The sequence below is a fragment of the Anopheles merus genome, chromosome 3L (genome assembly GCF_017562075.2).
Source record: "Anopheles merus strain MAF chromosome 3L, AmerM5.1, whole genome shotgun sequence".
NCBI classification, from domain to species: Eukaryota; Metazoa; Arthropoda; class Insecta; order Diptera; family Culicidae; genus Anopheles; species Anopheles merus.
This window is the reverse complement of record NC_054085.1, coordinates 28039481-28065155: the sequence shown is the minus strand read 5'-3', so window position 1 is coordinate 28065155 and position 25675 is coordinate 28039481. Positions and strand designations below refer to the sequence as shown.

The window sequence follows — 25675 nt, the reverse complement described above, 5'->3', positions numbered from 1 at the left end:
ACGTAACTCAAAGTTAAGCTTGTTCAAACAAAAAAAAACAATAACAAACATTTAAAACAAATGTAAAACGAGTAAAACAAGTTAAAAAATAATTAAATTTGGTGTACGTTATTTTAAAACTTAAAAAATACTGGCTCATTATATCAAATGAAAAATTAATAACGATCATTTCAAACCTACGGTTCAATATCAAAGGAGTTTATTGCACAGGTAAAACTTTATAGAATAAATGGAAGGTATAAAAAACCACTACCAAGAGCGCTACCTCATCGAACTCGTCCCGAAACCAACTGAAATCTGCCACAACCCTTCGCACTCCGAACGGAGACAGCATCGAAGGATTTTTTGGGCCTCATTAAACACCATCGTCGTCGTCATCGTCGCCGGTGCCATCGTCAGCACCAGTGAAGCCCATCGCCCCGGAACCCGGCGAATGTGGGAAAACGGTGAAAATTTTCCATTTGCTTAATCAAACATGAGTTTAATTAATAACTTCTGTTTCACTGATCAAAGCACCTACCGGCCGAGATTTCGTTGCAACAATTTCCGCATACCGTGGTGTGTGTAGCGTGTGTATAATTTTCCCCTGGCCTCAAAACGTTTTCCCCTTTTTCCCTGCTTCTTGCCCAGTGTGTGTGTGTGTGTGTGTGTGTGTGTGTGTGTGTGTGTGTGTCGTATGCTAATAATTTCGGTGGAAGGCGCTATGGTGTGGCATGTTTTTATTGGGGCTTTTTTTGTTGCTTTCGTGCGTTTCATTTGTCGGTGGCCAGATGAATTTGCAAGATCGGCAAAGACGAGCTCTGCAAAATTCCATTCACACATCGCACACGCATCGTCTCTACCGCGCTACGGGTGGGAGGGAAAAACAACACAAAATTAGAAACGGTTTGCCGATATGCTCCAGCGCCTACTTCGCCAGCGGCCCATAGCGACCCATTACAGCTTTGGCTTTATCCTTTCGCTCGCGTATTAGCTCGAACGAGGTAAGCTGCTGGCACGGTTCGCCTCCAATGCGCGCGTGAGTAAGAGTATGTGAAAAGGGAAAATAATGGACGCCTTTGGTAAATATTGAATTTATTTCCGATTCGTTTGAGCTGTTTAGCGGAGAGAGACAAGGCAAACAAATAACTTTTAAAAAATCGAAAGATAAGCGAGACATTTTACAAAATCAACGCATTTTTGAGGTACCAAATGAGAAGGGCAATATGCTTCTGCATGCATATTGAACGCTGGTTGCAAAACGCGAGTTTTATTTTATTTTTTTCTAGGGGAAACTTTACTTTATTTTCTTTCGTTTTACCGTGCACGGAAAAATGGAAAAATAAGCTGCAACTAAACCGAGGAAGGTATCGGTAGCATCATCCAGGGAGTTGTAGAAAATTTCCGCAATCAGTGTTGGCCCAACCGCTGTGCAAAGGTGTCGCGCGAAACTTCCTCCAGCGTGGATACTTTATCCGCGGGACGGACTTTTGAATTCCCGCGAGTGATCAATTTATCTCTATTATTCAAAGATTATACTCAGCATCGCGAACTTTGCGGTGTCAGTCGTAGAGTGTAACTTCATACATTTTATGGTTTATGGTAGCGATTTTCATAAAAGTCTTTTAAATTTTAAAGTCATTAAAATGTTAGGTTAACATTGTAGTGAACAATTAACTTTGATTCATTTTTTTCCCAATAAATAAGATAAAAAATGTAAGAATCGATGGCGGTTCCATGGCACTCGAACGACTCAATAACATGCGCATCATGGGATCAAGCCCCGACAGGACCGTCTCCCAGTGGCAAGGGCTGTGTAGCTGGGCTGCTCGTGGTACTAAGGAAAGTCTCGAAAGGCCTGTATAGGCCGGCATGTTAACGTAGGGTAATTACACCAAAAACAAGAAGATGTAAGAATCGAATAATAATATCTTATTTCTTTAATAAGTAGCTATAAATCGTGATAATACACAAATGACACAAATAAAAAAAAGTAACATGACGTGTTATAGGTCAAACTTTCCAAAGAGCAGGAAAAACTGTAAATGAAAGACATAATAAATAACATATTACACTGGAAACTAAGAACGAACAATTTAACTGAAAGACTAAAAGCAGCTTGCTAAGGCTATAAAATAAAAAAAAGGAATATTCTAAGATAAAAAAGATGACAAACAGATTTCAGTTTCTCTTATTCAAACAGGAAAGAATTAATATATTAATAAATAGAAAAGAAATAAATGATAGCAGTCATCAACGCCAGAAAAAAAGTCATGAATAGAATGGCTAACGCTGATAAATTAATGACGGTCATCAAATAAACAAATAAAATACTAGAATATTTCCTGATACTAACACGTGTTTTGCAATCCAACAGAAAAAATACAATTTGAATAAATGGAAGTATGCAACAAACAAGCAAACAACAAATGTCAAAGGATTTTCACGCCGTTTTGCTCCAATTAGATTTTATTATCAAATTTGTCAATAATTACTATGTATCATCGAATCATGTTACGTTTTTACTGAATGTACTGACTCAATAATACGTAATTAAACACTTTTTGGCTGTCGTTAAACTTTTCTTGTCTTGTTTTGTTTGATTAAGTGCAAACAAAACAGCTCCCGCAAACGTCTTTGCCAGTAAACGCACGTCCCGCGTGGAATGAATTATATTTCGATTGTTTGCCCATTATTTATCGCTAACAGCCGTCAATTGCACGGCGCTTGCAGAGTGTCCCAGCCGTGTCCCTTTTTCCTCCCCTGACAGTTGTGCATGCAAATGTTAGAACCGATGGCAACACGCTCCCCCACCAAACACCGCACCCGTTACAATCTCCCTCTCAATTGCAACTGCAACTGTTATTATTCGGTGTCCCTGTTTTCCACGGCTGTACCATTCCACTGCACACGGGAAGACACGGTGAGATGTATTATATTCACACCTGATCCTCTGGTTTTGCCGTTTGGAACCATCCAAATCCCATTTATCTCATTGTTGCCAGCGAGTAACGAACGTTACCCTCACTCTCGTCTGTCTGTAAAGTCTAGCTCGCCCGCAGAATTGCAGGATTGACGGAGGCAAAAATCACTTCACTGCCCCAGCCTCCTCACACACACACACACACGTGGAAAGCCACATGGGACCGGCTAGAAGCGTCGAGGAAAAACCCGCCCCAAGCTTCCGGTGTTCCGGGATTGGGCCGAAAGCCCGAAGCTAGGAGTGTGCGGTTTGCTTTGCACGCTCACGCTGCCACGGCGCGAGACACGACGTTGCGAACTTTCACAATAAATTGCATTCGCTCCTTCGAGTAACAAACCATAAATCTCGCCGATTTCTTGCTCGCCTCTGGTCTTTCCCTCTTTTTCCCGCTCTTACGCTCGAGCGCGCACCCACTCACTCGAAGCACTCCTTTTACCGGTCGTCATCCTTAAGGTGTCGTTCTATTCCCCCAGACCCAGTGGGTGGCTGGGGGGAGTTGTGCGAAAGAAGAAAAAAAAAAGGCACACAATCTAACAATCGATTCAGCGGCAGCTTTTTGTGTTGCCACCTGATGTCTCGAACGGTAAGCTAGGAGCCCATCCCCATTCCCTTATCAAACCGGCGGGAGCAGAAGCGGGAAGCAGGAAGTAAAATATTTGTAAAAATCCTTTTTCTCTGGACTCTCTCTCTCTCTCCCTGGAGGAATGAAAGGATAAAAATGGATGAATAGCGCTTGGCGGCAGGGGGCTTGGGGGTCGGGAAAATGAGGCGTAGGAGTGTCTTGAGCTACAGCAATCCTTAGTTTACCTTCAATTTTTACCACAGCGCTTAAATACAACGGTCTACTGCCAAGCTACATCTGGCCCAAGTGCACATCTAGCAAAGCTTCCCATGCTTTCCTTTTGGCTCTCTTGAGAAAAGCTCTAACAAAAGCATGATTGAGTGAGGGATCTGAAATGTTGACTTAAGTGTCGGATGTGTGCGAGTGTCAGTGTGTGTGAGTTGGTAATAAACTAAGGTATATTGCAATATAAGCAATGGTTGTATTTTGATTGGATGGACCGATGAACTCTTTAGTGTGGTAGACTTTAGTAGGTAAGTTTAAAGCAAATTAAAGGGCATAGGAAATGTACTGGAACTAAGAAGTGTTTAATACAGCGTGTGATTTTTCTTTTAGCCGGTCTCATGGTACAGTCGTCAACTCGTACGACTTAACAACATGCCCGTCATGGGTTCAAGCCCCAAATAGACCGTGCCGCCATACGTAGGACTGACTATCCTGCTATGGGGGGAAATCAATAAGTCACTGAAAGCCAACCCCACAAGTGTGTTGGCAGGCCTTGACCGGCATCGGTTGTTGAGCCAAAGAAGAAGAAGAAGAAGATTTTTCTTTATTTCTCGTAGGAACGGCCTTGTTGGCCGTATGACTTGAGATGAGCGTGTGATGTTCTTATTAAAATGTGAGGCATTTTTGAAAACAAATATGACCATGAAATGCTACTCAATTATTAACTGAAATTATTTGGTTTGCAGAAACTTCTTCAGACATCTTGTTATTTTATACTACATCATTTGTATGCCAATTAGTAGAATAACATTTCACATTGAATATTAATATTTTAACATTTTAACATTTTTTTTAATCTTCAATTCGAAACTAAAAAAAAAGACTTTAATTTAATCTGATTTGAACTGTTTTATTATGGGGACTTGTTAATTGGATTCTTATTAGTAAAGTTGTATTGTAACCAATGAAGTAACTTTGACACAAAGATAAGCTGGTATTTAATAGTTGGTTGTCTTTGATACAAACATATTAAAAAAAATCTTTTGATAAGATTCAAGTAATAAATTTCGTTGCTTCAATAATTTTTCTTTTATAAACTTTAAGGAAAAATAAAAAATCTATTTTTCTTTCTATTCAAAGCTAAACATAATAAAAACTAATAATATTTAAAATAAATAATATTTGTTTCTCTAGCGAAAAGTAAATTTATATCATAAAACCACTATAATCTTAACCTCGTTAGACTTTTTCCCGGAACAAATGTTGAAGAAACATCATTTACTTCATTTTTCATTTGCACTTTAAACTCACAAGAAAAGATGTCCAAGTTTTTGACAGTGGTTGATGGCATTTTACATTAAAACACGCGCACGCACACACACACGTGCAACCCAGCCTCGCGTCGAGTGTGTGTCGGACTTTCGAAAGAAAAAGTTACTTCTTACAGGGGAATAAATATTTGAAAATCGAATAAAATATTTACGGCACGATCGTTTGAATACCAGCTGAGAGAGAAGACAGTTGCAGCCGAATCTGAATGAGTTTTTGCAAATATGGGGGGGCAAAAGTTTTGCGCCAAAATCCACATCCCCATCACTAACCATTCCGCCTAAAAGAGGATGTGCATGTGCATTTGGGCGACGATTTGCATTCGAGCTGAAAATGTGCATCTTTTTTTTCCACTGTGGAGATCGAGGGACATCTCTGGAGCAGAGAACTCGCTGTTGTAAAACGCAAAACTCGAAGATTTTTCCTCGACAAGTTTGCAGGTTTTTTTTGGGTTCCATTTTCCTCCCAATTGCCAGTTGGGATAAATTGTAGGGCAAAGTTTTTACCGCCACCACCGTTACATTTCTTACAAATTTTCCAACGAATCTAAAATTGCAATTTCTTTTCCGAAATGTGTAAACCATCGTGCAAGTCGCTGCACATGTGCGACATGTGTGCCGTTTTAGCCCATTCTCACTCTGCTGGGGAAGAAAATCCCGCGCGATTGGATTCAGCACTTTGAATGAAGCTATAATTAATGATGCCCGCCCGTCCATGGGTACGTTTTTCCTCTCCCGAAACAGTCAATGGTTTGCTTTCGCTAGCTCCCATTGAGGCGTACGGAGCGTTGGGAAAGGTAATGCTTCGGTGCATTTGCACGGCATGCAGCTGCAGTATTCAGCTGTGACGATTATTATTAATCATCGCATGGCAGTGTACGTGAGCCATCAATGGTTGATTGCTTGCCTTTTCTGTGTGCGGATCAGGATGGCAGAACTTTTGCTGCCGAAAAATAATGGTTAAACTTCCTACATTCGTACCATGGTTCATCCTAAATTATTGGAAAAAGGGTTTATTGCGATAAATTTTGGAAATTTTACCCACTGGTTGAACTAAAATCGCAAGAATATTAATTTTGATTTTGCTCTTTGAGCAAGCTTTGTTCAAGTAAAAGTACAACAAACATGCGTCTCTCGAATACGCCAAGCAAATCGACACAATGTTCCTGAATTTCACAATTTTCTTATGCAGTAGTAGCTCCCTTAACAACACTTCATTCATAAAAAAAAAGATGCGACTGAAAAGAACGTGCCTTCGCTGCGAAATCGTTAAAAATAAACTCTAATTTTCCACCAGCGAAACTAAATGAACCGGAACCGTCAACTGGGCGGCCGCTCTGCTAAACGATGCCGCCGCTCGAGATGATTCGCTTCCAGTTTTCTACTGCGAAAATTGCCTCCAAAATGTAGTGCCAACATTTACAACCCACCGCCACATGACGCCCAAAGGTTTCAAAGGAAGACGGGAAAACTAAATGCAACCGAGTTTCTCCCGCAGCTAGAGGCACAGAGGACAGAAGTGGGCTGGGGCAGGGTACAAATTAACGAGATGCAGCGACGATGCACCGTGCGGCGGGCTGCAGTTTGCTGTCGCGCTTTGGAGCGGCGGAAAACCGGCTCGAGTGAATCTTAATCACCCGGCAAACGTTTGGGGAAACAAACAGGAAATGGTGTTTCGAAATTATGGTACGGGTTTTTTTTCTCCGCTCTATCTTAAGAGATGAGCACCATTAAAAACACCTTGCTTGGAGAGGGGGGCTATTTCTCGACTCTCGACACGGGCCTGGCGTAGTTTTGGTGAGTGATGCGACTGTTTGTGTGACATTTATTGCACAACAAACCAAAGCCAAACTATGGGGCAAGCGGACCAAGTGTAACGAGCTGCGAATATTCAAATATTTCTACAATAAAACCACACACACACACGCACTCGAAACTCCCGGAAAAAAGGCAGCTGATGAGTGGGTTGGGCAGTGTTTCGGAGTGTTAAATGGCGGTCGCAGGAAGAACCCATTCCGAGCGGGGACGATGACGATGATGAACCAAACGTTTCACTTTTATTTATTGCACATAAATGCCACACAAAAACAGGGCCAACCGCTGGATCGACATCGAGGCAATAAAGCAAGCCGGCTAGGAAACTTACGAAAGGTGAAACTTTGGACGATCGCTATGAATCAATCGCTATTAATATACGAAACAGTGGAATGTATTGGCTTAGTGAATTCGATCCACCAAGGCGGGTCGAGTGCCCACTGTGAAGTAGCACGTGGTAGTGGTAGTTTGGTAGTGGTAGCAGCAGCACTCGACAGTGCGATGATCACCATGGTATCGATTCCACGGCCTACCCACCGGCTGAGCTCAAACTATACCGTTTTCACCAAATAATTGAATAATTAAGAAAGAATTTGGTTTAATTTTTGGCTTTCTCGTGTTCGCCCGTGTTGGGCAACGCTTTGACCGAAATGATAAGCGATCAATGTTACCCTCGATCCTGTTTGGCCTGCTGAGAAAATTAACCCAACTGTTGCCAACTGTAAGGCTAGGCGCCAAACTCTCGTCCCTTTTGGCGCAAAAACACTCTGCCCATTTCCAAAATGCCCCTACAAACCGCATCGCCTTTTGGTGATCGTAAAACTGCGCCCCCGTGAATCGGCTAACAAATGTGGTCAATTTATATTCATATCGCCTCAAAATAGACAACATCACTAATAGCTTCCCCTGTTTCGGGAACGATCTTATCGCACCTTTGCCATCTAATCTTGTATTCCTTACGGCGAGTGTATTGTGTTTTTTTCCTCTTTTATTTCTTCCTCCATAATTTAATCCAATCGAGCGTGTGTGTGTGTTCTATCACAATCTACCACAGCTATTAGGGCACGCTTGATACGTGCAGGCCGGAGGAGGAGGATGATGATGATGATGATGCTTCAATTTTACGACCGTCGTCCCACTGTACATCATTCCAGGCAGGCTTTGAGCAAGACGCGAATATATAGCTTCAAAGCACACCTTCTCACCACACCTCACACAGCAAAAAACCCCCCCCCGAAATGCATACAATTCGAATCAATTAACATCCATAATCCAGGTGCTTTTGAAAAATCGTGTCACCTTTCAGAGGAGGCCAGTGGGCCCGAGCCCACCTGTGTGTGTGCGCGCGCGGTGGAAAGTAGCTTTTTCAAGGCTTACCTGCAGGTGACAAACAAACAAACTGTCACCGAAAACCGAAAATTGGTAGCAGTTTGCATAATTTGCGCTCTCACCGCAGCTCTTGATCGCTCGTTAGGATGGCGGGATCGACCCAACTTGATCGAGACGTAGAAAGCTCAATGAGTTGAGATCGGAACGGTTGAAGCGGGCAAAGTGTGATGGTTAGGCACTGTTTTGACATAAATTACCACTAGAAACTCAATTATCAATTCCAGCAACCGAGGCATCATTAATAGTTTGCTCTTGTTAGCTGTGTGCAGGAAACGTTTGGTTGTAAAATACGCAACAACTTATTTAGTGTTATTCATTTGTTTAATGGTTTTAGGCTCTTCTTTAAATGTTAATTTAGTGATGTGCTCTCTGACTCCGATCCAACGTTGTTTTTTTGTTAGTTCGATTCCAACACCAGTAAAATCGGAGCCACTAGTTCCGTCCCAAGTAATAGTCGTCCGGATTCGGAATTCACCGGGGCCAGCTGAAATCAGAATCAATCTAGAGTCCATGGAACCAGAAGTCTGTTAGTGTCGGGGTGGCATTAAATTCCGCTTCAGGAATCAGGAATAGCACTTAATAACGATATCAAGGCTATGTGAAAACATCCTTCCACCGTGCATCTCTGGCCCTGACACTGACTGACCCCGGACGAATCCTTCCGCCGTCGTCTTCGGTCGATTCCGACTCCAATCGGAACCGGTTAACTCTGGTCAACTCCCAATCCTACTAACTACAGACGACTTTGACTCCGGATGACTCCGACACTGGCTCCGGACGACTCCAACTCCGCGAGACTTTGAATCTGACTCCGTACGACTCCGACTTTGGACGACTCCGATCGACTTTTGATTCCGAATGACTTGGTCTGTCACTCTGGACGATTCAGAAACCCGACGATTCAAACTCCTGATGACTTCGGACGGTTTCATAAGGCTCCTAATACATCCCTATAATGCTGGTATGACCTATCTATGAATGATATTATGATATATTTTTTTATAATGGCTGGAGAAAGTTTCAAACATCTGTTCGGTAGATGTTGCAAATTGGAATTGTTAGGAAATAAATATAATAATTCATAAAGCTTGACTTTAAACAAACTCCAAGAAGAGCTTAACCAATTGAGCACACAATTGTACATTATAAATAACAGATGAAATTGTAACTGACTTGCTAATTGTAATTGAAATCTTATACATTGTTTAGAAAACAAAATTATTTGCAAATATTTATATTATTGTAATGGTACACTTTGAATTACGTCTTCTAAGAACGTCATCCAAAAGAGCAATATTACCCCAAAAATCCTTCCGTGATGGTACGAAATTATATGCTAGTACGTAACATTGCTCCTCTGGCTTGGCTGTTGCTACACTGGCTTAGCCAAATGACATGAAATTCACTTGAAACCACCTCGTAAAATTTCACGTTTCTTGTAATATTTCGCAAAACCAAACACTTTGCCTGCTACCGGTTCCATTTGCAGAGTACACTCATTAAATTAAACGCCATATTAATTACAATGCCCCTTCGAAAAAACCACATCATGCCCCACCGCCCCTTCAACAGTTTCATGATTTTTGTGCTGACGTTTTATCCTGACTGCTTCCGTCCGAAACCAACTTCCAGCAATCGCAACACTGCCACTTGACGCGGGCTGCACATTTAACCGTGTGCTTACACCACATCAAATTATCTCTACCAAGTGCGTGTGTGTGTGTGTGTGTGTCCGTTCCAGTACGAGCAACAATTTAGCCGAATTAGCTCTCGTTCTAGATTGGTCATTCCGCGAGCGCGCCCGTACACTTGCGCAACACAGTGAAGCCGTCGCCGGCCGGAACAAACCGAATGAAATGGAAAAGGGCAAAACAGACAACTCGGTCCGGGAATGCCTGCCGAGAGTCAACAAGGGAGCAGGCAACCGAAACCGACCCGCGCGCCATGCTTCCCGGCGGGGTGCGCGCGCGCTCGCGAATGGAATGTTTTCACTACTCCACTCGACAATTTAAATATTTTCAACTAATTATGAACAAATATTTGATCGAGTCAAAACACCGGCACCGGCTCCGGGCCTTTCTTCGCGCGTCCCCGAATGCGAACTAATGGAGCCGCTGACCTTCCCATCCGGTCCGAGCCTTGGCACACCAAGCGAGTGGTGAAGGGGCAAAGAAAACGAGGAATTAAAATAGTTCCTTCGCTGGCCTTACCTGGCCAAACGGGGTTCGCTTTGATCGTCCCCGCGCGGGATTTGCGATGGACGAACGAAACCGCGAGCGAAGCGAGCAGGGAACAAGTCAGTTAACTGTCCGATTAGTTGCCCGGATCGGGTCCCTGCCGATAGTGAGCTTTTGCTCCCAGTTATTCAAGCTGCTTACCTGTGCCCCTTGTGCTGGGTGTTGGGAAGCATCGCAAAGCAAGGAGACAACCCCTGCCAACTAACCCACATCGGCCAGCGGGCAAGCTCGCTTGATCGCATCGCGAATTTTTCCGATGCGATCGTTATTTCATTCTCCAGCGTGATCCTCATTCTCGCTATCACGCTAAGGAGGGTGATTTTGGGAATTGTTTTTAAATGGACCACTCACATTGATTGGGCGAGCTTATCGCGTTCGATGGGTGGATGGGTTTGCTTTCTCAAAGCTCTCTTGCGAACGTGTGTATGCTACTCATGGGAATTCTCATAATCGGCTTCGACGGCTTTTTGTGGTTTGGTGGCTGGATAATGGCTGGAGTGAATAGTTTTACTTTTGATGCAATTTCCGCTGGATTGGATGATTTTTAAAGCTTTGTTGTTTTTGTAGCCATATCATCGCTGAGTTCGTACTATCGGTGTGTTATTTTTATTGTGCCATATTGCGGTGCATCCATTTAAACCCATCGATAGGACATAAAAGTTAGTTTAATACGGCAAGCATGAAGATCGATGCAGATTTGTGTTTCAAGAATTTAAGAGGTTTTATGATTACGGGGATAAGTATTATTTTCCATTATGGAAAGAAACACACGAAATGGACTCATCATTAACACTTTTAGCTAGCGACATAAAGAATTTAAATAATAAATAGTTAATTAATTGACTTTTTTCTTTCAATTTCTATTAAGATTTTAATTTATTTTAATTAACTACATGGTTTATCCCAGCGAATATACATTCTAAATAGATTAATTGTGATGTTGCATTCGTAAAACAAAGACGGTCTATGTTCTACAATATTTGAAAACAATTCCAAAATATTGTACAATGAGTTTACACTACAATGAGAAATCAGTAAGAAAAGGATGACATCTTCAGCAAAACATTGGTTGAATTTTATGATAGCATACACTAGCTATCAGCTAACAGCAAACATCATGTTGTCTGGTAGTGTTTTATATTCCTATTATTGCTCTGGCACGGAATTCAATTATTTTACTTCTCTTTCTAATTTTTAGGGGAAAAATTTTTTTCACACAACGAATATTTCGTCTATATAATCTGTCATTAGATTAGGTATTAAACATGTTCTACAAGATTTTTTACTCAAAAAACTAAATCTTTTCAGGTACAGGCATAAATTATTCTGAGATTTAGTTGGTACTGCTCGAGATCTTCACTGTAGAGTTAATAATCAAATTCACCATTCTTTGAATATACCTATGACTTAATGCCATGTTCTACAAATGGATTTCAATTCGTGGAAAGTGATATCCTGTAAATTTATTACAATACGTTGAGTCTACAAAACATACTTGCTTCTCCAAGATATTGTTGAAACTTTGAGGCCTTACAACTTACAAGCGAATCTTAAGCGATCCAGCAGAGTGAAATCAAACAAACAATTGATATAGAACATCAATATAATTATTATTTATTCGTCTCATACACATCGTGTACTGGAATTACTGCATTGTTAAACAATATCAAGCAAAAACTATTTCGTTGAGGTATCAATTAACTATCACCTCATGAGTTTGATATTGGTATAAAAACACCAATTAAAGTTGTAACGAAACATAAAGCCTAAAAACTGAACAGAATAGAAAGGTATCCGTATCGTTTTTAACGTCTCCGATTATTTTTACAAAAATCGTATGTTGCAAGAAGAGAGCACAACATCTGCAACCAGTCCACAGCATCATTCCCGAGCAAAACCAAAAAGCATCCAATTTTGCGAATATTTATGAGTACTTAATGCAAAATTAAAACGCTTGTTTTCCGACACAGTACATTATCCAATAAAAAACGCACACACACACACAAATTCGTTGCATTTCGGGTCGCACTCGAAAAATCAAGCTTAATGAAACGGAATGGAACACATTAACAAATAACTTTCTCACACACACACACACACACACACACACACACACAGACGCCAAACGCCTTACCTTGATCGGAAATATCTTGTTTTGGGGTTTCGTTATGTTTTCACGTTCAGTGCCGTCTTATCACAACACGTAATCATAATTTATCGATCACAACAGCGTTCTCTTCCCATCCTGTTCTGGCAGCGACTTGCTTTCTCCTTCCCCGGTCTGCGGACAAGGTCGTGCCTGGGGCCGGTGGAGCTAGCAGACTAACACGATCGGCACGTAGCATCGAAGACACGCAGCATAATCCGATCTCGCCCAGGCAAGGCAAGAATGAAGAACGAAAGGCATGGACAACAAAATGTGGGGAGATGGGGGGAGCGCTCTAATACACACACACACAACCCGGACAAGGTATGATTGGGGGAAAGAAATAAATTCCGATAACCAACATCGATCGGTGCCATGCTTTTAGTGGTGTTGTTGTTGTTGCTGAAACTTGCTCACTTGCCTTTTCCCCATTGTGTTGTTTTGGTGTTTGATTCGATTCGATTCCTCTTCCCAAACTTCATCATCCCTTGTTGACTGTGTTGTTGTCGTATGGTTTGTTTTAAAATGTTCATAGAAGCATTAAAATTAATATTCATATAAATTGATGTAATATTGTGTTGTCCCTCCTGGGCCAGAAAGGCGGGGATGAAACGGGCATGGCACAACACTGTGCTGTTGACGCCGCACGTCTTCCCAGCGAAAGCGTACATCACTCACGCGACTGCCACAAGTACCATCGTTTGCGCGCCCCCTTCGAAAGCTTTTGGGAATTATGAAACCGAAAACATGTTACATGTTGCCTTTCATTGTGCTGCCACGCCACGCGCGTGTGTGTGTGTAAACGTCTGAGATGCATTAAAAATGACGAGTATTGTTAATATGCAAATTGTATTGTTGCTGCTACAGCTGGGTTGAAGCACACTCACACGCGGGCTGTGTCGATGCAACTGTTGATCCGCTTTGCGCCCTTTCCGCAAACACTTGCCGACGCAGGAGCGGGGACGGTGTGGAGAGAGCCAGGCAGGTCCCATTTAAGGGAATTGTCTGCTGCTTGTCAAGGGAACGGGGGAGCGAACCAGGCAACGACATCGCAACAGTTTCGCAACGCTGGGAAAATGCATCGCTTGCTGATACGAGATTTTGGTGCCAGATTTTGCACCAAGGTAAGGTGTCGCCTTGGCGTGTGGGTTTTTGTCGGTGGCAAGGGGGGAATGAGCGGAAGGAGGAATGAATGGGGTTGGTGTGTGTGTGTGGGATGGAATGGTGGTACTGTACTGTCTCCGGTAACTTTATGGAAGCAGTATTTCCTTAACTTATGAATGATTTATTTTTTCATTTCCTTTATAGAATTGGCTTGAAATGGTGCGTTCGGGGGAATTAATTTGATGAAAGTTCATAATATTCAAATAAAGTACGAAGCAAACAGAAATGGAATGGAAAGAGTAGAAATTTGTCAATAAGTATATGATTAAAAAGAATATTTAAGGAGTCTTAAAAAATTTAAAGGAAAGCATAAGACATTAAACGAATGAAACAATTCAAGATGTATAAAAAGTTCAATGAGAAAACAAAATTTGACGAAGCAGTTATCAAAACCAAAACATAAGAATAAGTAAAATGCAATACACCAAACACGTTTCGACCTCAAGCAATTCAATAAAAACATAACAAAGCATCTAGAATATTATCTAAGAAACTAAGATTATTTTAATCAAAACAATATAAGAGGATACGACGAATAATTAGGTTTTGAGGATAAATTATCAAGCAACTACGAAAAATCACCATGATTGAACAAATATCTGCTAAATTTTTAAACGAAACATTCAGTATAGCAAAGCAATTCAGGTTCTCTAATACAGAAATCTTATTTTCCCCTTCAATTAAGTTATTGCAGACGAATAACGAAACAAATTCCGTACGCCTGGTTCATCGCTCTAGGGTGATTATCGCCCAGGTTCGCTTACATATCCAGAATTAGCCACACGTACAGTGCACCGGCAATGCATCTCGTGCATCTCTTCTGGACAGTGTCCGGGAAACAGACGGGCGAACCAACACTCCAACACTCCAACCACCGTCGGGCCTCACGGGCACCCTTCTGCCAGGCATGCAAAAATATCCCAGACCCCAGACCGTCGTTTGCCGTTGACCGTCGTGCATGTGAACGGAAACACCACATTTTACAAACAAGATGTAATAAATTAAAACGACAGAAATTTATTATCTTAATAGCCATATTTAAGAACTACTTTAAATATATTAAACCCGCCTTCTTCCAGCCCGGTTGATATGGAGTTTCATCTGAGTATCGCGACGATCTCGTTGGCTGCCGGTAGGAAGCCGGGATCCCGCCCGACTCCCAGCCCACCGTTCGAACCGTTTTGCGGCTGGTTTGTGTGTGTGGTTTAAAGTTTCGATGCACTTTTTACACCCTTTCGCTTGCTGCGCCCATCCTATCTGCCAACCGGCCAGGTGACACTGCACAAGCTGAGGCCGGGCAGAGTAAATTCGCCCTTTTTCTGATTCGGCCGATGTGTTTGTTTTGTTCGCTTGTGGAGCCATAATTTACCGAAATCATAAAACTCCACACACTATGTCACCGTGTGGGGAGGAAAGCCTCTCTTGCCCCTTTCCGGAAGCGGGAGGCCCACACGATGACACTTCGTTTGAGAATGGAAAAGACTTGTCACCATTCCCCGGGTCCGGCTGGGTGTTTGAAGGGGTGCCTAGTGGCGGCTTTCCAGTGCCGCAGCGGCAATACAGATACACACATTAATATCACTCAACGGCATCACATCAAACGAAGGAAAAAAGGGGGTCAAAGATACCGAAAAGCAGAGAGAGAGAGAGAGAGAGAGAGAGAGAGAGAGAGAGAGAGAGAGGAGCAGAAAAGAAAACCGGAACCGAGGCCGGTCCAGGGCGTTAAATTAAATTCTAATGTCACCCAGACACGGACGATTCCATAAATAAAACCGCCGATCGGGCATCATCATGTTTGCTGTTTTACAACGGCCAACGATTCCACCACGGCACTCTTATCGCACATTCGCCTCTCGCCTTCGCTAATGTGTTTTTTTTTCTAAGCGGGGACGGGAACACAGCCCATCGAACACTGCGTGTGTTTGTGTGTGCTGTGGGGGACTAATTGCAGGCCTAGAGAGAAGAACGCACCATCAGACATCGGTGATATGATGGGTCTGGGGTGGGTTTTTGTTCGTCTTCTACATTTTTTTCATTGGGGATGACGTGATCACGGCTAGATGACCGTTCCGGTGCTAGATCGTCGGGTTGCTGGTGGTGGTGGTGACAAACGATCACTAACCTCATTTGAATGAAGATCCACAATCTATCTCCACGCAGTTTGAAATCAAGTCATTCAAGTTCGGGCGCTTGTTCTTTTTTATTCTTGATTCTGGAGGAAGATGACGCCTCAACACTATCGACACGAGAGCGTGTCAGAAGAGACATATTGAAGCACTATTTATTGCGACCACAAAGCATCTTTTTTATAGTTTTGTTATCGGTTGACATCGAAACGCTTTATGATCGACAATATGGCTTTATGTTAAGTACAAAGTGTGGAGGAACCTAGCTTCACCTGTGATATTTTATTTACTCTCCGCTGTCACTCGGCTAGAAATCGAAACAATATGTTTCTAGTCTTTCTTAAACTCATAAATCAACATGAAATGTCTTTATTGGATCTTATGTATTGCAACTAATTGAAACAAAGTTTATATAATGTCTCCAATTTAGGTCTTGTTCTCGTTCTATGTCTTACTCACTTGAATCATAATTCCACCTAAAAAAGCGCAGATGTCCTACTCTTGACCAGGGACTTGCCTTCACTATCTGTCTTATATACTGTCATTTGCTTCCATTCATTTCATGGACATATTAAAATTGATAGGAAGTGGTGCAACTTGAAAATTTAGTTTCTTGCCAGGATTTGCCAACAATCATTCAAAACATCTGTCCAAAATATGTTGTAAGGCTGTACAATTTTCTGAAAAACAAGAATAAAATGCATGTTTAGTTAGGAATTAAAAATGTCATGTATCATGTGTAGTACATCCTTAAAGACGACCAGAAAACTATAATTATGCAATGAAAGTCAAAACAAAATGATGATAGCATGTCAGTTTGCTAAAATTAAAGCGAAATTCGATCACCAATATTATCTGTTAGTGACATCAGATTAATTGGATCTAATGTAGTGAAATCACTTAAAACCAATTGTTTATCTTCCATTCGAAAATCCTAACGATTTTTGATCAACTTTTCTGAAATGTAGAAAGACTTTCTTTATATAAAAACAACTGCCCTGACTTATGTCTACATTGTATGAAATAACTTCCTTATTCTATATTGGAAACATTTGACTTGTTACAACAAATTTTATTTTATCAATGAATATTTAAAACCAAAAAACCTCAGTCGTATTTTCGAACATTTACTACAGTTCAAGGTGTTGTTGAAATTTACTGCAATGACATAACATAAAACAAACAACAAAATCTTGACTTGCGCTATGCAAATTCTGTAAAATAAAAAGCAAAGCGGAAATGGCATCTCGCACCCTTTCGTAAAAAAACAACTCTTTCTCTGCACGCACTTAATGCACATTCGAAATGCAATCATTCGAGCTGAGACTGTCGCCGAAAAACAAACGCATAAAAAATCGGGTTGAACCATGTTCGTCTGTCGCCGGATTCTTATCAATTTCGCTTGTCCGCTAACAAATTCGCATGTGGTGTGTTTTTTGTTTGTTCTTCTTATGCCTGCACAACTTCGTTTCCCTCACTTCACACGCAATCGGGCCACTATCGGAGCAGAAGAAGCTGTCAATTAAAACATGCCCTAATTAATACCCGTGTACATCGGGTGACGATAAATTTAAAACGGCACCAAAACAACGGCACCAAACAGCGTGTGCGTGTTTTTGGCACACTTTGATCGCTTTTTGGGGTCACAAAAGAGGTGAAAAAACGCCTTGTATGTTGCTTTTAGTAGACACATACAAAAAATCACATGCACACAAAAGAGCCCACAGTGTAGTGGTATCATTTCGAGATCATAACACGCACGCATTCATTGTTTGTCAGTTGGTGACCCCGCTGAGACCGCACGTCTATGATCTAACACACCGCGAGTACGGCTTGTGGTTCGCGTTGACGCGCCAGCAACATTCACTTTCGCTCTTCACCGCGATCGCGGCGTCTGCGTTGTCGAGTAGCACCACACCACACACGGACACGCACACAATAGCCATTAATCATCTTGGTGCACGCGGCGAGAGGAACAGCAAGGGACAGAGGTCACCGATCCAGAGTCGATGAAGTCTTTTGGAAGTTTTAAAACTTCCCAGCGTAACCCACCCAGTTTGTTCGACGATTCTGGTTACGATAGGCGTTCGATCGTTGCTGCCACCGACCGAAGACCCCAGGATCACCCGTGAGATGCAGTGCAATGGGGCTACAAAGGCTTCGCACTCCGAATCGAAAGTTCACGGAGGCCACGCAATGCCTCACGATAGGTGTAACACCCATTCGGCAGAGCCCCGTGAAGCCGTGAAGAATTTTAATCGCTTTTCTTTTGTGTGACTAAACTATATTGCTCTATCTTGACATCGGCCGAAGCCTCGGCGGCTTAATGAGGATTACGTCAGATTAATCGGTGTCGGGAGGTGTTTTTGTGTGTATCTTTGTAAAAGCATGCAGAAGGCAGCATTTTTTCACGACCTGACCCGCCACGGATAATGCATCACCCGAACCCGTTGACCCCATTAGTCAGCTCGCCCGATTGGAATGGAATGGGTGTCAGTTCCCATGTAATCGGGGCTCCGTTTTACATGCGTTAAGATTGAACTGCTTTTCTGCCGTTGTGTGTGTCGCTGTTGCAGGCTGTTTTTATTTTTTTTTATTTGGCGTTCAGGTGTGCGATCCAGTGGACAGGTTTCGGCACCTTGCCGAAGGTGTGAATTGAGCGCTGTCCGCTAGTTTTGGTCGCTCCAGTTGTCAAAACCACTGCGCCACGCCGTTGACTGCCGGTGGTGCTGGTAACCATAAATTGCAGAAATTAATGGGAGTTTTCTAATCTTTCCACCACGCCGAGAAGGGAGAAACGGAACCATGTGTTAGCGAGTGGCTGGCATGGAGTACCAAAGTTAGTGCGCGCGGTGTTCAAAACAGGTATAAAGTAACGTTTTCAATTTTACATTCGTCGCAAAGTCCTGTCGATTTCTTGCGCACCCGTCAGCCAAGCCACAGCGCAGGCAGCTATAGCACTGGATAAAGTAAAGTTTGCCTTCGTTTCTGGGGGCGAATCGGAGGAAGGTAGTGGAAAGTTTTAATTAATATTTTGCTCAAAACCACAACCGTCTTCATTTTGCGAACGAGCGTCGAGTTTCTGGCACACACATTCTAGCAGGTGTTACTGTACTTGATTACCAGGAAGGTGTTGGAAGGTGGTGAAAGTTTCACCTTATCGAACACTACATATTACATCCACCTGGAGGTATTAAAATATAACTGAAAGAATGTATGGTTGGTTGTTTGTTAAAATTTACAATGATTTGTAATTGTATCCTTGTATTTGTATTTGTATTTGAATCCTTTCTTTATCACCACGATAAGATAAACAGTAAACGGATTGCTGGTACACTGGATGTAAAATAATTATATAGTATATATTTATTAGTTGAACGCTTTATAGTTGAACGTTTGATAGGCGGCTCACAAAAAAAAATCACAAAAATCGAATGATAGGTTAAATAAAACTCAGAAACTTCAGAAACTTTTCAGCAGGAAACCATGGCAACTAGAAAGCACATATTTAATAGTTGCAATCACAGCTCAAATTAATATTTAATATTTACTTATATGTACAGTAAAATAGAAAAAATAAATGGAATTAGTATAATAAATTGGCAATACAGTCTTAACAACAATAAATACAAAACATATCTTGACATTGGAAATAAGAGAACTAAAATAATGGAGAACAAAATTTAAAAACTTAATAAAACATACAAAGATTTTGCACAAGTTTTCAAATGCTAACATTTTTGAAATAAAAACAAAATAAATCACACACAAATAACAAAACTGTAGATAAACGCATAACATCCTATAAGAGTGGGTTTAGCTTCAAATTATAAAATTGAAGTACACACAATATACGATGTGCCTGACAATAATTAGCAATTTAGTGATAAAAGCAACTGAATAAGAAAAACTATAAATAAATAGAAATAAAGAAGGGATACCCACACACATAAAAACAGCATGTAAAGATGCAACCAAGAAAAAGTATCAAAAATCAAGAAATAATGTTTTGTAACAACAAAGCTGATGTAACTACAAAGAAAGGCATGGAAGAAATAATCCTTTTGTAAATAGATAACTCTCTTTAGGTCCTTAAAATTCCACCAATTTCGTGATTTTTTGCTCAAACTTGCAATAAATTTCACTGCAGGAAGTTGATACAGATGAAAACTTTCTATCTCGAGTCATAACAATCGCCAATGAACAGAATTATTGAAGTGCTGTTATACGATTAGTGTTTTATTGGCTTTCAAACGGCAAAATAGGCGCATACACACGTACGAGTGCGTTGGTTTTAAGTACTCAAGTGCGCTTATGACCCCACTCATGACGATTCCTTATCGTCATTACGATCACACTCAAACGAAGCTCGGTACTTTGCGAGCAATTTTAAGTGTCAACTGTCCAAAGATCCGAGAGGGATATACAGCTCGTTTAGCCCGTCACACTCTTTCCAGCCCATTAGCTCGAGCTCCGGCTCCCGGCTTTCCTCCCGGATGGACGGAAGCAGGAGTCTGAGCGCAATTATCCACTCAATCTTTACGCCACGAAAGGCGTGATGATGGTTCGCGGTGCGTATGGAGCGTTAAGCGGGTTCTAAAACCCGACCCTGGAAGCTGTCGGCTTTCGAGTAGCTTCAGTAGCGCGCAAGATTACTGGTGCTATAAAATTTATTAATTTAATTGATTCGAGCTGTGCGCGCCTGCGAATGTGTGGAACACTTCCCAAAAGTACTCGTCACGGATGAATGGGTTTCGATTGTTGTGCCGTGCTGGGCCGGTTCGCTCGATTCAGGGTGAGAACATTCCATTCCAAAACACGTACACACACACACACGCTGGGATGCTAAAACATAGAGACCTACATCACAATGGAGCGACGAGCCTGGGTTTGGGGTTGCTGGTTTCTTTGATTTCTGGAATTTTTGGAAGCTATTTGGAAGCTGGTGTTGCTACCAGCTGGCTACCTCGGGGGCCGCGCCTCGGCTGCGATTGTCGTCGAGTGGTCGCGAGCCGATGGATGGCAGCAGATTGAGCCACCAGATACTGCCAGCGGTTGCCGGTGATTGAAACCTCCGTAAGGCAAATAGAGCCCACCGAAGCGAACGAGCCGGCAGCCGCCACTCAAGGGCAAACCGCTCGCTGAACGCCGCTTATTTGTCGTGATTATGTCAAGCTGGGCGCTCGCGCGCCTTTTTAGGCACATGACAACTACTAGGCCGCACGGTCACACCAGCACCACCGCCCCACCCCACCAATCTACCAGCTGTCAATCGATTAAGTAATGAATCACTACATAAACGGAGCGAAGGCTCGTTTTGGTGTGTATGTTAAATACGCTCCCAGCGCACAGTCTCGAATGTCTCGCTCGGGTTTTTCGAGTGACAAAGTGAACCTTAAACCTTCGCAAATCTTGTCACCCTCGATTATGGAGGTGTATGTCAATGCAACACGAGCAACCGCACACGAAAAACACATACACACCAACACACACACACACAATCACTGCATGGGGAGCGCGCGCTGTCAAAACAAACACGGGCGACGTTTGATTGATTTACTAAAAATCAGACCCTCGGCTCAATGAGTATGCGGCAGTAATGTCATGCAGTAATATGTGATATATTTACTTCCTGGCTTGAACGTACGAGGATGTAATACAGTGGCTCACAGTGGTTGCCACATAATTTATCTTCAAAGGCTTCCAATTTTCAACACTGTGTAACAATTTTTGGCAGCAAAGCGTATTTTTTCGATAGAAGTTAGTGAACTTGGATATAACATTTAGTTTCAACGATCGTTGGGAATAGTTTGCATGCTTTAGCCATCAACTTTGACTGTAGCTTAGTGAAAATATAAGAAAAGAGAAACAAAAACAAAAACTATTTTCTTGTTTAATTTGGTGCTTTGATTGATGACAAAGAACAAAACCAAAATCAGAAAAAAAAAATAAAATGCTTATGTCATTTTTATAAATAGGTGCACCAAGGTCTGTAAAATACATGGTGTATTTTAGTAGGTGACCGCTAGCTGGATTTGTTTGACTGGAGTTTATTTAACTGGAAGTTCGCTAATTGGAGTGATTTATGTTTTTTATGTGTGGTCTTCATTTAACAGATTTATATATTGTTAGGTTCTTTTTTGTATCGATAATAATTATTTGGCTTATACAAGTGTTCATGCTGCACTATTTTAAATTGTTATTAGGTTCGTTCTCGCAAGTCATATCTTCGCAAATCTTTTCCCTTCCATCAGAAACAAGTGTAAACAAAAGATTCGTCAATATTTATCCGTTCATACAAATCTTCGCTGAATACATTTATAGTAATTTAACAAAATTATTCGTTGAATACGGGTTCTTGTTTTAAGAAATGCTCTATATACAGCCAGTCGGATACACTTAGGACTTAGCAAACGAAAAATATTGTATAACACGAAAAAACACGATTTTTTTTTCGGCTTGTAAAAATATTGTAATCAAATATTTTTGTTATCCGTCAGCAATGGTTAGCTTAGATTTCTCGAAAAAGATTCGCCACAGACCGTAAGACTTTCCCAACGTAAGTGAAAAAGTGTCCTTGACAGATATTTTCTAGTACAATATGCCATGTGAGAACGCGGCTCTTTTCATTACAAATTAAGTGCTTTTATTCAGTCATTGTAGTTCAACAACTCATGTTTTGCTGTAAGTATTGCAAAACTGCCGCAACAACAAAATGGAACAAAATGTCATCAACAACCTAATGATGTTATTCTGAACATACATAGAGAGAAATGTAGAATTTAGAATGAAATCGAGCTCTCAGAATTCAAAAACTGTATTATTGTGCATTTAGTTAGGTGGTGAGATAAAGTGGTAACCTCCTGTAGAAGTCAACCATTGCACATCCAGTTTGTGATCCTCTGTAAGCTGCACATCCCAACAGCCCTAGGTTCCATCTAGTTCCATCCCAAATTTTCCTTCACATGAAAATCTCATTACTTTAATGCATTCGGCAACATGGGACTGATTTGAATATTTTATCACTTCAAATCGTTCACGGGGACAACTCGGGCTCCATCGGTTGCGATTAGAATTAAAAGTGAAAGTCAAACATTCCTAGCCGTGGGTGGATGGTGGTGCCTTCCTTGCCGTAGGGAAGGGAACCTTGTAACAGCTAGTACTCGGCCCTCCGGCCAATCGATCCGAGAGAGGTTCATTTGTATGAAATTGATATTGTATGTAGAGTGTGAGTGCCCACCGCAACCACAACACCGCTGCCGCTTGCACCGAGCTCCAGTAGCTTATAAAACATACATGAAACTACTCTCCCTCCCCAAAACCCGTGATACACCGCACAGATACCGGTCGCCGGGCTGCTGATAGGGCCCCCGTCTCTTTGCTGTGTGGCGCACACGATTTGGTGTGAATTAGCAACCAGAAAGGCAATAAATATCGCTTTGATTTAACGTGCACGTACGGATATTTATGGCCCTGCGGGGTCTCCCGGGCTGCCTGTTCGGTTCGAAGTCAAACGATTCGGCTGCAGCCCCATTGTTGAGCCACACGGTACGGCGCATGCATGACTGTCTTTTGGGAAGGTTAGGGATGGAGCTGGTGGCTGCCAAAGCCACCAGCGTTGCCGCACTTGCATTGTTTCTAATGCAAATGAATGCCACAGGCTATATTTATTATTTCGATACCTATGCACCTTGAATGTAGCTGCTGCTGCTGTTGCGATGCTGGCGTCGCCCGTTTTTCTAGCCAAGCTAGTGGTGTGGTGTACCTTTCTTGTACGTTTCTTCCAGTTCGATTGCCTTCGAGCAGGGTCAGAGTTCACCGTAAGTGGTTTCTTGCCGTTCCCCGGGGAATGGGGGAAGGGACACAAAACGCAAAAGTGCGATGCAAACACGCGTGCCGCTTGAGGAAACGGCACGACCGGCAGACATCAACACCTTTTTCCCTGGTTGCATTCTACCGCTTCGCCGCTCCATTCCCCACCGAGTGGAACTGGGCAGGGTGGCGGCCAAACTTGCTTGCACACCTTGGAACGTCAAGTGAAACACAATTTGCCTGCGGGGCCTGTTGGGCGATAGCAGGCTGAATTCTTGACACTTGGGGTTGTGCAGTGCGGTCAGTAAGTTGCACCCAGCGGTGGTGGTTGGACGATGGGGGCAAACGCAATTCCAAAATGAATTTCATGTTTTTAACGCCTCACAATGAAGTGTGCTGCGTTGGCTCCCTGTATCGCTGTATCCAGGTGGACAATCAAGGGTACCCGGCGGGAGATAAAGTTTCGCAAGCGGACGTTTATCGCTGCAGATACAACAAGCTGGTGTGGCCCCATGGAGTGTTCCGCACTCATTTGTTGATAACTTGGGATATAATTCAAGCTTGAACAAATTGTGGAGCTGTAGTTAGGCGTGCTGAAGAATGAATCATCGGAAAACTATTTTTCGTTGTGTTGGATGAATGACACCATAACAATTGCTACCCATGTTCTGCTCAGTTTTCATACTTATGAAATAATAAAATATAGTTCAAATGGCCTACCACAATGTACAAACTATTTGGGTTACCAGAGTGGTCTCTTTCCCATGTAAGACAAGTTTGATTACTCTAGAAAGTAACTCTGCAAATCAAAATTTAATGAACATTATCTTACGTCGATCAACACCGAAGTAAGTTTACCTTAGTAAGTTTATGGTTTGGTTGATTGGGTCAAAGATTCATCTAAGAATAAGTAACTCTCTGGTAATGATAAACACTGAAACCATCAATTTTAAAATAAATTAAATACGCATGGTTATGTTAGATGAGTAGAACTAAGCCGTCAAACAAGTTTATACAGACAGAAATATTTGACTCAATAGCTGGTGCAAGGAGCACACAGAAACTTTTTTAAAATATATAAAATTTAAAAAAAAGCTGAAGAAGGTTAAACATTAAGGTGAACCGCCAAAAATGGAACAACACCCTGATTTACATTTTTTTTATGTCTTAAATGAATAGCTTAAAATCTTTCATTAAGATTAGGATTCCATTTGAATGCATTATCCAATATGAGTAGAACATTGTTGGAATACGTTACTTAAGAAAAGTCACTTTAAATTTGATCTTGATGAGGTATAAAGCCTATATGTACTTGATAAAATAAATGATCAAATAAGAATTATGAAAGTAAAGCAGATAATTCGACCAAGAATTAAAATAGGATAAATGTAATAAGGGAACAAAACAGTCAACAATTAAATTATATAGAAAGAGCAATGATCCACACGAAAAAGCTTACTTTCTTATGCATGTAGCATTTTTAACATGCGCAAGCTATTTAGAAGCTGTAAACGCATTACTTACAAAACCCCGTTCTAACTTACAAAGAGTTTTAACGCTGACAGCAATCTTTAAATCGAATCAAACCACCATTGCCCTTTTAAACGGCCTAAGAACTTCTATTTAGCAGCGTTCTAAATGACGCCAAGTTGCTTACATGCATTGCACCATGATGCAACGTATGTATGTGTGTGTGTGTGTTTAAAATGCATTTCCTTTACTCTTACTCCCCTTTCCCCACCACATTACCCTCATCAGGCAAAACTCGCCTCTTAATGGTGGCTACTGTTTCGCGTGGCATCGAGCAAGAAGTCTCCCTCCACTTCTTCTTCGAATATTATTTATTACCCCACCCTCCCTGCGATAATGGTCCGGTAGAACTAGGGGTAAAGGGAACCCCGAGTAAGGC

General features: G+C 41.8%; 1 protein-coding gene across 1 annotated transcript in view; it reads right to left on the bottom strand.

Annotated features, from left to right (window-relative positions):
• LOC121599064 (pickpocket protein 28-like) overlaps nt 1–12752 on the bottom strand; it is a 54488-nt gene extending 41736 nt beyond the window's left edge. The window contains exon 1 of the mRNA XM_041926559.1: nt 12653–12752. The gene's annotated coding sequence lies outside the window, so the exon portion shown is untranslated. The remainder of the gene's footprint in view (nt 1–12652) is intronic.
• Between the last annotated feature and the right edge of the window lie 12923 nt (nt 12753–25675).